The following is a 14,450-nucleotide window of genomic DNA, read 5'->3' as shown; positions in this document are numbered from 1 at the left end:
CACACACACACACACACACACACACACACAGACACACACCCAGCCGGTCCACTTGATCGCTATTCCTTTGTATTTTTAGTGCAATTTATTCATCTTGTTTGCGTTGTACCTTGGTCTGTTTTCCGCCCTTGCTTGGACCTGTGGCCCCTTTCGAGCCAAGTAAAAGGGAGCCCGCATTTTTTCGCTGCGAAGCGACGATAAAACGACGATGTTTCACCGTAATGTAAAATAGCATAATTTATGACGGTGCAGCAGAGAACAGCGAACGAACAGGACTTTCAAAGGACTTTCTTCCCTTGCTTGGCGCTTTTGTTTTTATTGCAAAACCATCTGACCACGACGACAATGATACTCACCGCGGGGGATTGATGCTTCGTCACGGCACACAAAGCTGCATTGCTTTTGGGTACAGCCATCGAGGTACAGCGCCGCGGAAACGCTTATTCTCATTTTAATCCACGCTGCTTATCAGCATCTCGGTGGCTTTGCCGCGTGGAGCCGTGAATTTATACCCACCCCGTTTCCCATTTGCTCGCGTGTGCACAGTGGTGGTACAAACAGAAGTAGACCCAAAAAACAAAACAAAAAAACGAAATAAAATCCACACGTTTTACATTCTTGGCCAAAGTTTTGCTAAAACAGGGGCAGGTTTGCCTCCTGCTATCTGGTTGAATATTTGATGGGTCCTCCTGTTTGCAGGCCGTCTTTCTATTTGCTGCACGTTTGCCGCCAGCGACGGGCTACGGTCTTCTTCTGCGGGACGACCAACGAGATGAAAGTGACCATGTAATGGTGTGCAATTTCGCCACCCGGCAAACGATTCAATGCGGCATGTGGCTTTGCTGCAGCATCGTGTCCCCTCCGCCGGACTGCAGTGTGCAGTGTGGTACTGCTGCAAAGACAGCAGCTGCAAGGAAGTGAGTGCAAGTAACACCACCAAACAGGGTTCGTTTTTTTTTCGCTCTTGTTGCTTCTACTGATACACACACACACACAGACACGTGCAGGGGGTCACGTGCAGCAGCAACACGGGCAGCAGTAAACAGAACGTTTGAGCTGATTTTGGAGGATTTTAGTTTAAATGGAGTAAGTAAACACGGGCGATAAACAGGTCGGCTCGCAAGTGCTGTGCGAAGCAAGGTTTACCGAGGGGAGTAAGGTATGTATGTCGGTGGATTAGCAACAGGAGAAAAGGGACTGTAATGGACAAAGTTTGCCGAGTGTGAACCCGTTACCCGTGACGGTGTGCAAACATATGTGGTGCCACCATCTGTGTGGAAGATACTGTTTCAACAGGAACAATGAAACACATTTTAAGCATATTTTGTTACAGCGCGGAGGATGATGTGCCTTAAAGCCTTGCCGTAAGCTTAATAGAACACTACCATCACAAAGGGTAGCATTTGGTACTATTACAACCATCAATCCGTTTTTACCCAGTAGTACGGTCCATATCTCGTAATTAAATTTCACACCTTCTCCAGTTTAAATTTATCTAATGCCATTCCACATAAACAATTCCTCGATGCCTGCAAGGTGTCAAACGCCAAAGCACGCACCGCCCCGCGGGGGTGTTATCTTGACCAGCCTATCATAATAGAACTTTACGATTAAAAAGGCGTATACCTTCCGCGAACGACATCGGCAACGCAGTAGCGGCACCGTGTTTGGCAGGTTGACCTTTCGCTCCAAAATGGTGCTGCCACACTGCCCGACTACGACCCGGGACCGGGACTTAATCACCCCCGGGGCTCGTAAAGCTTTCGCATCCGCATTGCAAATGGCTGCAAGGTGTTTTGGGGATGGATTTTTGACACTTTGCTACGTGCCCGAACCTAGCACCATCACCATTGCAACACGGAGTCGTTCGTGTGGTGCGGTTTCGTAACGGTGGAAGCATTCAGTTTCCACCCGGTTGTTTCGCTCCCTTCTTCGCAACGATACAGTACGCCAAAGCCCGCGTGATGTGACGGGTCGAAGTTGAACGGAAATGTGAATTGCGAAATGCGAAGTTTGCGAACGAATGCCTCCACCGCTGCGTGTTCTAGTACGTACAGGCACAAGTGGTATTACAAATGCAATTTTCCACCCAACAGCAAAAAAGGCCCCCCGATAATCGCCTCGTGCCCGGATGAAGCAGGATTTACATTTGTAAAGCTCCGGAAAGTTCTGTTCGGCGATCGAATATGTTGGCCGGAAGGCAGATTATTACCGGTGCCCACCTGAGCACTTTCCACCGGCAACACCGGGGCGAAAAGACTTTGCGGTGTTGAAAAGTTTTCCATTTTACGTAGCTGTCAAGCGGATACGCATTCGTAATGCCAGCCGTTACAGTAATCCCGCATGCCCCCAACGGGGAACATTTCGTTGAGGGAAACGAACTTTTTTTAAGGTAAACGATTGCAGCTTTTTTTGGGTGTGACCGAACAAATAAGGAATACGGAAAAACGATACGAAGTAGTTGGAGAAAAAACGAGCTTTGCTGACTGTTCCCGCAAGGGGATACGCAAGTGGCTTTTTAATCAATTCACTAAATTGGCAAAAATTGTCCCCCCCCACCAATTGAATCGGATAAAGATGGGCCATAAATTGTAGCAATTGCTTGGTGAAGGTTTTCCCCCGTTCACGAACAAAAGTGACATTGTCGATTTACTTTACATTTTTAAAACGGGGGAGCTTTTCCTTCGAGGACACGCTTTAATGCAAATTACGGAGTTTCCCCATCTCGAACGGCCAAGTGTCGCGTTTGCTAGTAATAAAACGTACAAAATGGCAAAAATATGATCTCGATTGCTTTTCGGATAGCGACAGTAGGGGCGCGCAAGGAGCCAAGGTAGACCTTCCGCAAAGCTTTACGCTTTCGTACCTGCAGCAAGCCGAAACATTTGCCGAAATGGTTTTACAGTAAAGTATAATAATAAAATAAAAACAAAAATATACCGTGCACGTGGTTACCAGTGAAGAGGCGTCGCTCGTGGTGACGCCATTTTGTGTCACTCTCGGCGCAAACTTCTCCTTGTGCTCGGTTGCGCTTCGCAAAACCGTTGAGCGCAACACTTCGCGCGACTAGAGCCAAACTTTTGGGCGGGTGAGGATTATAACGCTTTTTTTTATTATTGCATATTCTTGGTTCCATCGTTTCGGTGTCGTTTTGCCGATTTTAAGCTCTTTTTCTGCAATTGAGCGTAAAGTATCTCTCTTTTTTTTTTCGATGTTTTTTCGAGTATTCTAGAGACCGCTTTGCTACTTCTCGGGAAATTCAACTCGGGAAATGTATTTTCAACTCAAGCGTGGTGCGGTTGCTGAAGAACGTGTAGCTCTCGCGTGTGTTAAGCTGGGATTACTTCTAATTGGTTTAGAAATTACACTTTTCGATTCGTTTTCCCCCTTCTAGGTGCTTTTCAATGGAGGAGCTTTGGTGGGGCGAGGCTTGTAATGTTTATGATTGGATTTTTGAACGAATTTTATGATTTTTTTTTGTAAAGAGTTGAGCTTTGAATTGTTAGAATCGTTTCAAGTATGTTTTGTAACACGCTACGACCAACCTTATCAACAACAAAAAATTAACCGATTTGAAGCAAAAGATCCTCGAAAAGAGAGTGCAGACGAACCTCGAGGAAATGCAACCATGAGATGTCGGTTAATAATACACACTTGTATGGGCAATTTTCCTTCAACTAACTAACTATACGGTACTTCCTGCATCTCCGAAAACTTTTGTCCCAAAAAGGAAGATAATCATTACCAACTGTGAACGACTTTGAGCAAGAAATCCACTTCAACTCGAATGTCGTGCAAATAGGCACGAGGGTTGCCCTCGTGTACATGACAACCTGCCAGCCAAGTGTGTAGTTTTGGTGCTTCTTCCCACAGAACAGAACGGAGCAACTTGTCGAAACTTGTTGCCGTGTTGTTTGTGCAAGCGTACAAAGTTCCGAGTTCAGCACACGGTTCCCGGTTGGCGCACGTTACCTAGGCGGAACTGTAACCATAGGGATGGCACAGGAAGATATTACACCGTGTGGTAGACACTTTCCTACCACACCGGTTTGATAGTTTGTACTGAGGTGGGGATGAAATCTTCTGTCCGTGCTTTGCAGCATCTGGAAGTGTTCCGGAAGCACTGCTCGTTTTGTTGTTTGTTCACTGTTACGGACCGCTTATCTTTGCTTCCTTTCAGAGTTTCGTATTTTGGGACGGGCGTAGCTTCCGATGAAACTTTTCAATATATGCATACCAACGGACAACCGATTGGGCTGGTGGTGGTGGTGTTGCTATAGCAAGAGGGAAGTTAGATCGTGAAATGAACAAATATTAAACAAACCGATGAAAGGATCATCATCTTCTTGGTTTAGTGGTGCGTGTTGTGTTATTTGTTCGATGGGAAAACTACACTCGGAACTTGTGAACTAAGGTTTTTTTATGCATGACAGTGAATATTTCCTGCAACGTGATACAATTCATACACTTTGGTGAAGCATGCTTCAGGAACCTCCAAAAATATGTCATCTTGCTGTCTCCCAGTGCTGTGCATGTATACAAAAATATCCCCAAAAAGGGATACAAAAACATAAAACCTCACCCCGAAGCTATGCTAACTTAACGGTGTAATGACAGCCATTTTTCACACGAAAGATTTAACAACCTATTTGCCGTGGAAGGATGAAACCATTGCGACGGTCGTTTGTTTTTTGACCGTTTTTTTTTTTTTGTTGCACATTACGAAGTCAGCACCCCTCTCGCTGGTCGCTGTGGGGTTTTGGAATTAGGAAAACGAACCCGAAACCTCAACCCGGTCGAGTGGTTTAATGTTACAAGGTTTACGGGTGTCCGTGACCATGCTAATCTAGATGACAAATCTGTCGCATTCCAGCGACTCTCGTTCTCTCTCACGCTCTCTCTCTCCCTCTCATCCTCTGCGTAGTTATCAAAATTAACACCAAAGGGTGTCCCGTGTCGGCCTGGGGCTACGCAGTTTTGATGTATTACTTTCATTAGTTTGAGCTTTGAAGCACGCAGCAAAGTGTGTGAAACAGAGTGAAAAAGGGGATCACTGTGCCTGATAATGAAACAGTGGCAATGGGGGGGCAAAGCTTTTCGTTCGGTTCGTGTCATCTGTCCGCTGTAGAGCGTAAATGTTTTACTTACATTTTTATGGTTTTTCAAATGCTCGGAACAATGCAATAACGTGCCACTGCTCATTCACTCAGCCCCGACTACACAGCAACACAAAGAGGAGCTGCTACAGTCGATTTATGGCTGCGCTGTTCTTTAAGCTCCGTACGTAAGCAGCACCCCGTCGAGAACAAGCGCAATAATGGATCGTTAGCGGAAACGAGCTCGCTTTTCTTGCGCTCGGGAGAAAAACTTTCCCTTTCTCGCGAAGAAGTACCACCGGTTCCACCGGTGGGTTGGGCTGCTGAGTGTGTAATTAAATTTGCCGAAAAGTTTCGCCCACTCCCAGGCTGTGTGGGAGTTGTGATATCGCTCTGCGTATTTGACCCACTTTTTTTTTCATTCCACCGCCAAGCCCCGTGTAAAGGCATTAAATAGCGTCACTGTGAGGGATTACCGGCTTGACGATGAAAAGGTGCAAGCACCCCAGCACACATACATGCTGCACACGCTGGAGTTAGCTTATTTTGGGTCGGAACGAGATTACACATAAAAATGAAGAACCGAACTTGTGGCGGCAGGTTGCACGATGACGAGTCGCACTGACAGCGATGCCGATGCAGCCATTTCATTGTGCGAGCAAAAGCGATGATGTAAAATTTAATTAAAAGCACATGAACGCAAAGTTTTAATGGTGGTTGGAGTTGGAAGAGCGCAACGGCGGGGTTTGCCAGGTGTTTTGTGCACATTTCGGTGTATCTTTTAATGAAAATACTTTCCACATTGCAGATGCACCAGTGAGTTGCAATTTGAACAGAGGGAAGTATGAATATTGTTGTATTAAAGCTTTCCAGTTACAGAACGTCCCAAGGCAGGCAGGAATCAACATTCCAGCAACAAATTAATTGGCTTCCGGTACGATGCGTATCTGTGTAGCCCTCCGCACCCTTACCATCGATAAATCATTTATGCAAACGCAAACGCACATGCTCATGACAACACTTAGCCGTGCACGGTACTTGCAAGATTTATCTGCCCGAACCCCACGGTAAGTAAATAGGCCGGTCCATCACAAACACATCTCTCTCTCTCTCTCGGTCGGTGCAGCATCATGTGTCGGTGCAGCGTGTGGCCGGTGTTGCCGGTTTTGACGAGCGTTCCCTAACAACCCATGGCCAGAGTCTTTTGCTACTTTGGGGTTGAAATTCACAACTCGTGCAGGCGTGAGTGTGCGTGCGACAGGCTTCGAGGTATGAGGGCACAGTCGGATTGAGTGCTTGCTTGCTGGAAGGATCGCTTTCTTTTGAGGTCTCGTTCCCTTCACTTAGTAAGGTCAGTTTCTGCTGGATTTTCCTCCCCGAAAAGGGCGATACAGTGTACAGATCGGCGTACGGTTTGATTCGTTATTTATTCAGCAGTACACGGTGGCAGGGGTTCGAGTTTGAAAATGAACTCTCCAAAGGGACTGCGCCGGAGTGTGCAGGATGAAAGCAGCAGTGCTATGGAAGGCCACCCGTATGAAGGAAGTCCGTCCAAATGCTGGATATGCTTGGGCTAGAAAAGCTAACTTCCAACACCGAAGGATAGGGAGGGATGAAGGAACTCGTCTCGGTATTGCCATCGGGCCCCATGGGAGGGTACAGGTTTAATGAAAATATGTTTATGTATGCTTTGTCGCTACGGAGCGTCCAGTTCGAAGTACACATTCCGAAATGGTGCCAGAGGGGAAGGGTGCGCTACACGCGCTCGGGATGAAAAGGGGGAAAAGGCTTGCCTGGGGGCGCTTCTCTAGCCTCTTACTGCCGGACCTTTCCCGGGAGCAACCTAGACACAATGGTTGTGCTGTTGTCCTAGTTTTCCTAGAAGTCAGCCACCCCTTCGGTGAGCAGTGCGCAGGTGGTAGCATTGGGAGGTAAATATTCTTCTTATCAATTATGAACGACCGGGTATAGGGTATACGGCGACACAACGACACACAACTGCCCATGGGCATGCGAACGGGAATGTCTTTTGCGAGCGAAACGCTACAGACCGAGCGAGAGAATTGGTTTCTGTGTCTTTGGTACGTTTGTACCACGCCACGGTCGCCTTTCGTCAAGATGATCATGTTGTTAGCAATTATAAACTGTTTGCAATGGCGTTTTGTTTTGTGTTTTATCCATTGTTGCTGACCGGCGACTAAATGAGGAATGGTACAGGTCTGATTTGCGCGCTGGTTGCTGTTGACGTTGCAGACGTTGGCTTTGCTTTTCCCAAGAGGTAAATTTCATCAGTTACAAAGACCGACTGTACCTAATTGTGAGTTGGCTAAAAAAAACAACGAACAAAAGGTGTACTGAAGTGTGGTTTAAATTGTTGTAGAAGTTGATTTTTTTTGCATCGCCCAAGGAGCTTAAACCCAGTTGAAATTAAACGCCATCTAGATGGTGGAGTCGCATGGTGCCTCATGTAGAGCGCGGTACTACGCATCATGGATGATAGCAGTTCGAGCCTCGATTTATACACTTCGCAAAACATGTTTGAAATTCTTGCCAAAAACAGTATAAAAAGGGCATCCATCGCCCTTTTTTGTGTAATTATCGGTTCGTATAAAACAAACATATCCCCTCTTACGTAAATATAGCTCTTACCTGTTTAATGAATTGTAAGAAGTAATGAAGAGTGGGAGAAAAGATGGAAGAAAGAACGAAAAAGATCTGCCGAAACAAACAAGAGCAATGTGCGTGTGTCTGTCTTGAGCGCGATTGAGAGCTCTTTAAGCACGTTTTTTCTCCACAACAAACCACTAACACCTACACATCCACGCGGTACATCGAATCCTCCTTCGTAAGACGGTTTGTGGAACAAAAAACAGCAAAAAAAAAACAAACGCACAAACAGAACGAAAAGAGCTTTTATGGCGCTAATGAAATTTTACTAAGCGAAAAGAATTACCTTCCCTTCGCGGTAATGGCCGCGTACACTTTGGTGCGCGTATGGGATAAGACGTGAGGAATGGTACGATTTTCGTTTTGGGTCATTTGAAGCATTTACAACAGAGCGCGCAACACACATACGCAAGCGCCAAGTGAAGCACCTTGCTCCTCGTTCGCGGCTAGCCCATGTGTTGCTAAATAATCTATCTCGATCATCAGCCTTGTTATGGGGCTGTGGCTGTGTAGCGGGAGTGCCTCCTTTATTGCAGCTTAAGCACAGTCGGCTCATTGATTTTTCGTATCGGAAGATGTATGTATGTAGTACATAATTTGAAAAGCGCTTTCCCAAGATGCGTATTAACGAGGTTCCATAAGCTTCCGAATGATTAAACGCTGTCTTTGTTCGAAGCGAGCAAGAAGAGATAAATAAAAAGCAAACGTGAATGCTACTTTAAAATGTCTGCACAATGGAGCAAAAGCTTTTACCATTCCATACCACCGTGGGTGTCTGTGGGAGCTTGTCAGAACGCCTGCAGCGCCGAGAACAAGAAGTTCGCTACTTTGGTCACACAATTTCGAGCATCGAAAGGACGGGAACGTTTGCCAGACCTTGCGAATGAATTCCCTTTAGCGAACCGTCCATCGTTACCGACTCGTAAACAAATGTTTCCACTCGAATCACATCGGAAGGCAGCTTGTGGTGCCGTCAGTTACAAGGCGCGTGGATCGAAAAATCAATATTGGTACAGTGTGGGGCACCTTTCGGCCCCGGTGCGTACATGGAATTGGCCAAACTTGGGCTGTGGGAATGTGAATTGAGATTTGGGTGGTTTTTCCTGTGTCTAGCATGCGTCTGCCCTGGACGCCTGGATGGAGGTGGGGAGAGAAAATTAGAGGACGAAGCGGACTAATGGCTCCGGGGGATCCCTAGATTGTGATTATTGTTCGAGAAAATGTTGTGTGCCAGGGAAAAAGCGGCTCCGTTCGATGTTGTGCTGCTTGTCGTTGTCTTTTAGGTGTGCCACTGTCCCGAATCTATATGATAATGTGTGTATGTGTGTGTGTACTTTTACAAGAGCATCGGTAGAGCTGTCTTTTTTTCTTTACTTCTTCTATAGAATGATTTCGCAACCGTAACGATCCCGAGCAGGCCCCGAAGGTGTTTGTATGCTAATGGAACGCAACCGTCCCGAATGGAAAGCTCTTTGACAAATCCCTTTCAAGAGGAAAATTCATTTCGGTTGAATTTGGTATATAATCTCCGCCGCCACCCACCACCACCGCCAATGCTGCCGCCCATTGTAAGGCTATTTTTGTGTAAAAGTGTGTGAATGCTTGCAAGAAGCGTGTCGCTAACAAGCCCATTGAAGCGCTACGAGACGGGGGACGTGTTTTCTGTATGTGATTAAAGCTGCGGTACAGCAAACTGTCCGCTGTTCCGCTTTCTGATCCGTGTGCTACCGAACAACGTTGTCACAAACAGACAAACTAGAGTTTTGTTTGTTGTGGGTTTAAATAAGCTCGCCTTTGTCCAGGTGCCTGTTTTTGTACACATACACACAAAAAACGTTCAAAAGTCTCCCGCCCCAAATAGGGTTTGCCCGAAGGAAAGCTGATGTGCACAGAATTCAATTTAGTTCAATCTGCTCAGCTTACTGGATTAGTAACGGATTTGTAAGATGATGTGCACTACCTTCCCCCCCTTCGGCCCGGGGATGGCTGTCAGGTGGCCGCGTGACTTGTGCCGGTTGGCAAACAGCCCACTGACGATGAGCGAAAGCTAACGCTCGTGTGATGGACGTCGAGACGGGTGGGTCGACGATGTGCGCGCAAGTGTAATATATCGGATCCGATTCGCCGATCTCCGACAAGGTGTTTTCTCGGTTTTTTTTTTATGCCTCATGCCGGCCGGCGTAACAAAGCTCTTTTTAGCACGGGTTGAAATGGGTTGCTTTTTGCTGTTGCGCAAAGAAGAAGGCGTACCTACTTGAAGCTAGACGTGCGGTAAATTGGATAAAGAGATCGCCTCCGCAATGGGTGGACAATGGGTGCGATCGGTAGTGCGATGGATTACCGTTTTTTGGCACGCACCTTGCAGAGAAGAGAAGAACGAAGAGCGAGCAGGGAAGATGAGCCGGGGGTGCGAAGAGCCGCTAGATTATCGTTGTCCTTTTTACATAGAATACAAAGTAGCAAACGAGCAGCACAATGCTGACAATGCACGCCGACCATCGAGGGGCCATCGTAGCTTGACGATATTGTAGATTAAAGGAGAGAGAACAACAAAAAAATCTGCCTGATATGCAGCAAAAGAAAGGCCGGGGAATAGACAAACCAGCTCACTTTCCAGCTGGGGGAGAGCAAAAAAGGAGCATGGCAATGATACCAAGGCCCGGTATAAGCTCGTTACGCTCCAAAGGCTCGGCAATCAGCAGGATCACAGAACTCGGTCCCCAGCTGCCCGGCTGAACGAAGAAAGCTAGCGTAAAGGTGAGCTTGAGCGGAAGAATTTGTCGTCACAAGCAGTTTATTGTACTCTGCCGCTGCTGGACACGGCGATAATCCTGCCGATAATGTTTGCTGTTGTCAGCAGGATCGAGCAGCGGAGGGTGGGATCATGATTTTTGTGCTGTTGTGCGGCGGTGCTATTGGCAGCAACAGCTTGGGCAGGTAACTACTGATGCATCATTAATTTGCTGGACGGCTCGTGCTGCTTGAAGCTTGTAAGAAAGGCCATTGTGCTGAAGAGTGTTTTAATTTACTCCCTCCAACGATAGATTATCGTACAAGTGCAGCTGCAAGTGAAGCTATTAGTTTGTGTTCTTAAAACATGTTTCTAATTCGGCACAACGTGACATCCCGTGCTAGCAGATGCTGTGCCGGCCAGTTTGTACTCACTTGAAACACTTCGTCACCGAAACCGGTACTAAGAATCAATGGTGTGTGTTTGTCACTAAACATGTATGGTGGTATGATAGAGGGCTTTAAGTAGAAAGTCTTGTTCCACTCCAATGGCAGCGTCAGCGACACGAAGCCGCCACTGGCTGCCTTCGGCTGTTCGTCTTTCTCGTGCACTCAGAGCCTTTCCCGTGGTTGTTCGCGTTTGGGTGATTTTATTCCCTTTCTAGAATACATATACGTACAAACGGAATAGCTGCGAAACCTTCCGAAAGCTAACTTATAATGGTTTGATTAAGTTTTCTGCAAAAGCTACAAAAAACAAACCCCAAGGAAAAGAATAAACCAACAGCGATACAAGAACACCGACAATTCCCCGAAATGTGTGTTCCTTCAATTAGGGACGAAATTTAATTAAGACAATTTTGCTCTTCCAAACGATCGGAGCGGAGCGTTTCGGTTTTGGGGAAATGTTCATACTGCGCATTTTTTTTTTTGTTTGCCGTTTTTGTATACTGTGAAGTTCGTGCTAAAACAGTCTAGAGGTCAGATTTTTGGCACTAGAATCACAATAATTGATGTTGGGTTTTTATTCCCAAAGTTTGTTGAAAACAGCACCAGTAAAAGCCAAACACCAACGAGTTGAGCGGAGAAAAAACATAAATAAATCTAACCTCTTTCCATCGCAGGGCCGCATCGAAGGCGCAATCGTTTACGATGGGTCGAGCAACGGGGCTTCGTGACCAGAATAGGGACAGCGTGCGTTGTGTTGTAGTGCTCGGTGTGAAACTAACTTGGATGTAGCTGCTCGTTTTGCTCGTTCGATGACTGCAATCGATCGAAATCTTCCAGTATTGGATCCGGTTTCGGTGAGCTTTGTGTGCGAAGGAGTTCCGTCTTTCTTCATTCAGACAACACCGCTTCCAGCGGTCCACAGTTTTCAAAGTAACACTTCGTTCGTTTGTCGAGCCAGTTAAGGCAGATTATTGGATCCTTTTGCCAGCGAGGATTTTCATCGTTCAATCTCACCCGCGTGCTGGCATGGTTTCGGAATGTGGTTCGCTGGCCGTCGTATCACTGTGCCCGATGGGAAGACACCTTCCTGTATGACGTGATCTGATCTGAAAGCCATTACCCGACCCACTGTTTGTGTGTGTGTGTGTTTCGTCAGTAGTTTGGTTCTGTGCCGTGGTTCGTTTTGCCCTTCCGTTTGATTATGAGCAGCGCGTGATTCTATCGGGAGGTAAAAAGGAGCAGCAGCAGCAGTGGCAATGGCAGCTCCAATGGTGACAATCACATTCGTACCGCTGCTCCGGGATCCGGATCGGTATGCCACTCACGTACGTTACCAGTCCGCGAAACAAGAACGGCAAGCGAATGGCATGCCCACGTGCTCACGACACGGTGTAAAGGAAAACACGCGACGCGAAGCTTTGATTCAAATCACACACACACACACATACAGGAGGACCACTCGTTTGCTCGTTTGCATCACGGAAAAGCGGTAAGCCGTCCCTGGTGGAAGGGACAAGACGGTAGGCGAATGCCACGCCACGAGAATGACTAACGCGTTGACGTTATCGAATTTGGCTAATGAAAAATTTATTCAAATTAAAATTCATAACTACCAACCCACCCCCGGCCAGTGAATGTGATTAACCGGCGTTGGTTTCCTTTCCTGGCGGAAAGGGCGCCCACAAAGCTTAGGCTCGGGGTGCTTATTGTGCGCAAATGCGGGTTAGATATTTCCGCGATAGGAATGCTTAGCAGCCGGTGGTGGGATTCGTTCGAGAAGCGTTTCGAACGTTTCCTATGGCTACGCTTTATAGTTTTTACCTAAGCTCTTCTCAAGACAACTTCCTCCAACTGGTGGCGGGCATGGCGTTGGGTTGAATTCTTTGTCACCGGCGCGACGACACCTTCCTGTAAGCGAGCAACAAACGACGTGACGGCCTATCCGTCAGGTGCAGATGGTCGCACGGTGGATGAGATTTATCGAGATTATTTCTCACGCCGGTTGTGAATTTATTGGTTCGGAGGAATTCCGTTCGAACTTTAATCCAGATTGATGATGAGCCGGGGAAAGGAGCTTGACAAGTTGGAAAATGAGTTCTGTATTATTTTCCTGCTGGTTCCCACTTTGACTGCGACTTTTTCGCACGAGAATAAAAGAAAAGAAAAACTCTTTTTCTAGGTTTGAAACTGGGAAATTGTGAAATTGTTGTGCAAACATTGTTATGCAAGCTTTGTTCAGGGCAGGTCCTGCTGAATGTATTATTTATCTGACACTTCACCGGAAGATGATTGCTATGAATAAATGTCCGTTGCTCTGCTTACGAAACGATGGCAGATATTGGAAATAAATAACAAGGAAATCAATTTTGCTCTTCTTTCCCCATCGTGTGACACATATTCGCCCACACACACACACGCACACACACACACACACACACACACACAAAAACAGCTGCATCAAACTGTACTGCTAGTCAACACCATTTGCACCACGGACAATATTTTCCAATACCTTCCAATGGCACCTTCCTGCGAAAACCTTCTCGACGTAAAGAAAAAGGTCCCATCATTGCACTTGAATAAAAATAAACTTCCTTCGGGGGAAAATCAACACAAAAGCTCTGAAACGCCCTGACACGTGTCCGCCCCATCGTTGCTTATGCTGTCTCTCCCCAGGTACGGGCGATAACGACAATCGATGAGGAATTTCTTCTCACACGAAAACAATTTCCTACGCTTTCGGGCGTTATGGTGCCCGGACCGGGAGCCCGAATGACGCGCGGTACAGCAACTGCAGAAAGTGAGCACACAAACAAGTCAACCTCGAAGCGGAATGTGTCATATGTTCCCTGTTTTTGCTTCCTGCACTGGGCGTGCGGTTGGTCATCGGTTGGTTTGGAAGGGAAGTCAGGGGGAGGAGGAGGCTAATAATAATCCTATACCACAAGCCCTATGGCAATATGGTTGGCCGCTCGTGCTGCTCTCGCCAGGATGCCACTAACGTTGGCACCAGGAAGCAAGATCTCCGTGCCATGCTGTAGGGGGTGGGTACCTACCCGAATCTTGCTTTGTCACCTAGTCACAAGACACGAGCACTGGCGAGTGATGTATGGTTGTGTCATGTATCATACGCTAGCGCTAGCGGGGCCGTTTTCTCGCCATCGCCCGCAGCGCACCCCGTTTCCTGCAGCAGCCGATGGTAATTTTGGCGTGAAGATGACAACATCATTATTTTAATATTATCATCCATGTGTTTGTGTATGTGTGTGTGTGATGACGATAGGGGTATCGTCACGCTTGCTACCTTGTCGGGTCGGACCACATCCTGACGTTTGCACAGCATGCATCGTCAGGGCAGCGAAAAACGATGGCAGGATCATCAACTCAGGGGAGTCATTTTTTTTATCTTCCCTACACTCTCTCGAATTGCCAAAGGATAGCAAAAGCCCCTTGCCGGAAGTGATGATGGTAAGCTATCTGCAAGGAAAATACTTGAAGCAAGCATTC

The 14,450-nt window shown here is 46.9% G+C and overlaps 1 protein-coding gene across 1 annotated transcript in view; it reads left to right on the top strand.

The window, feature by feature from the left end:
- The window catches only part of LOC121588175, a 60,541-nt gene that overhangs the window by 15,818 nt on the left and 30,273 nt on the right, over positions 1 to 14,450 (top strand). The window lies entirely within an intron of this gene.

Source organism: Anopheles merus, chromosome 2R (genome assembly GCF_017562075.2).
Source record: "Anopheles merus strain MAF chromosome 2R, AmerM5.1, whole genome shotgun sequence".
Taxonomy (NCBI): Eukaryota; Metazoa; Arthropoda; class Insecta; order Diptera; family Culicidae; genus Anopheles; species Anopheles merus.
Note: the sequence above shows the minus strand (reverse complement) of the source record. Positions and strands in the feature narration are given on the sequence as shown.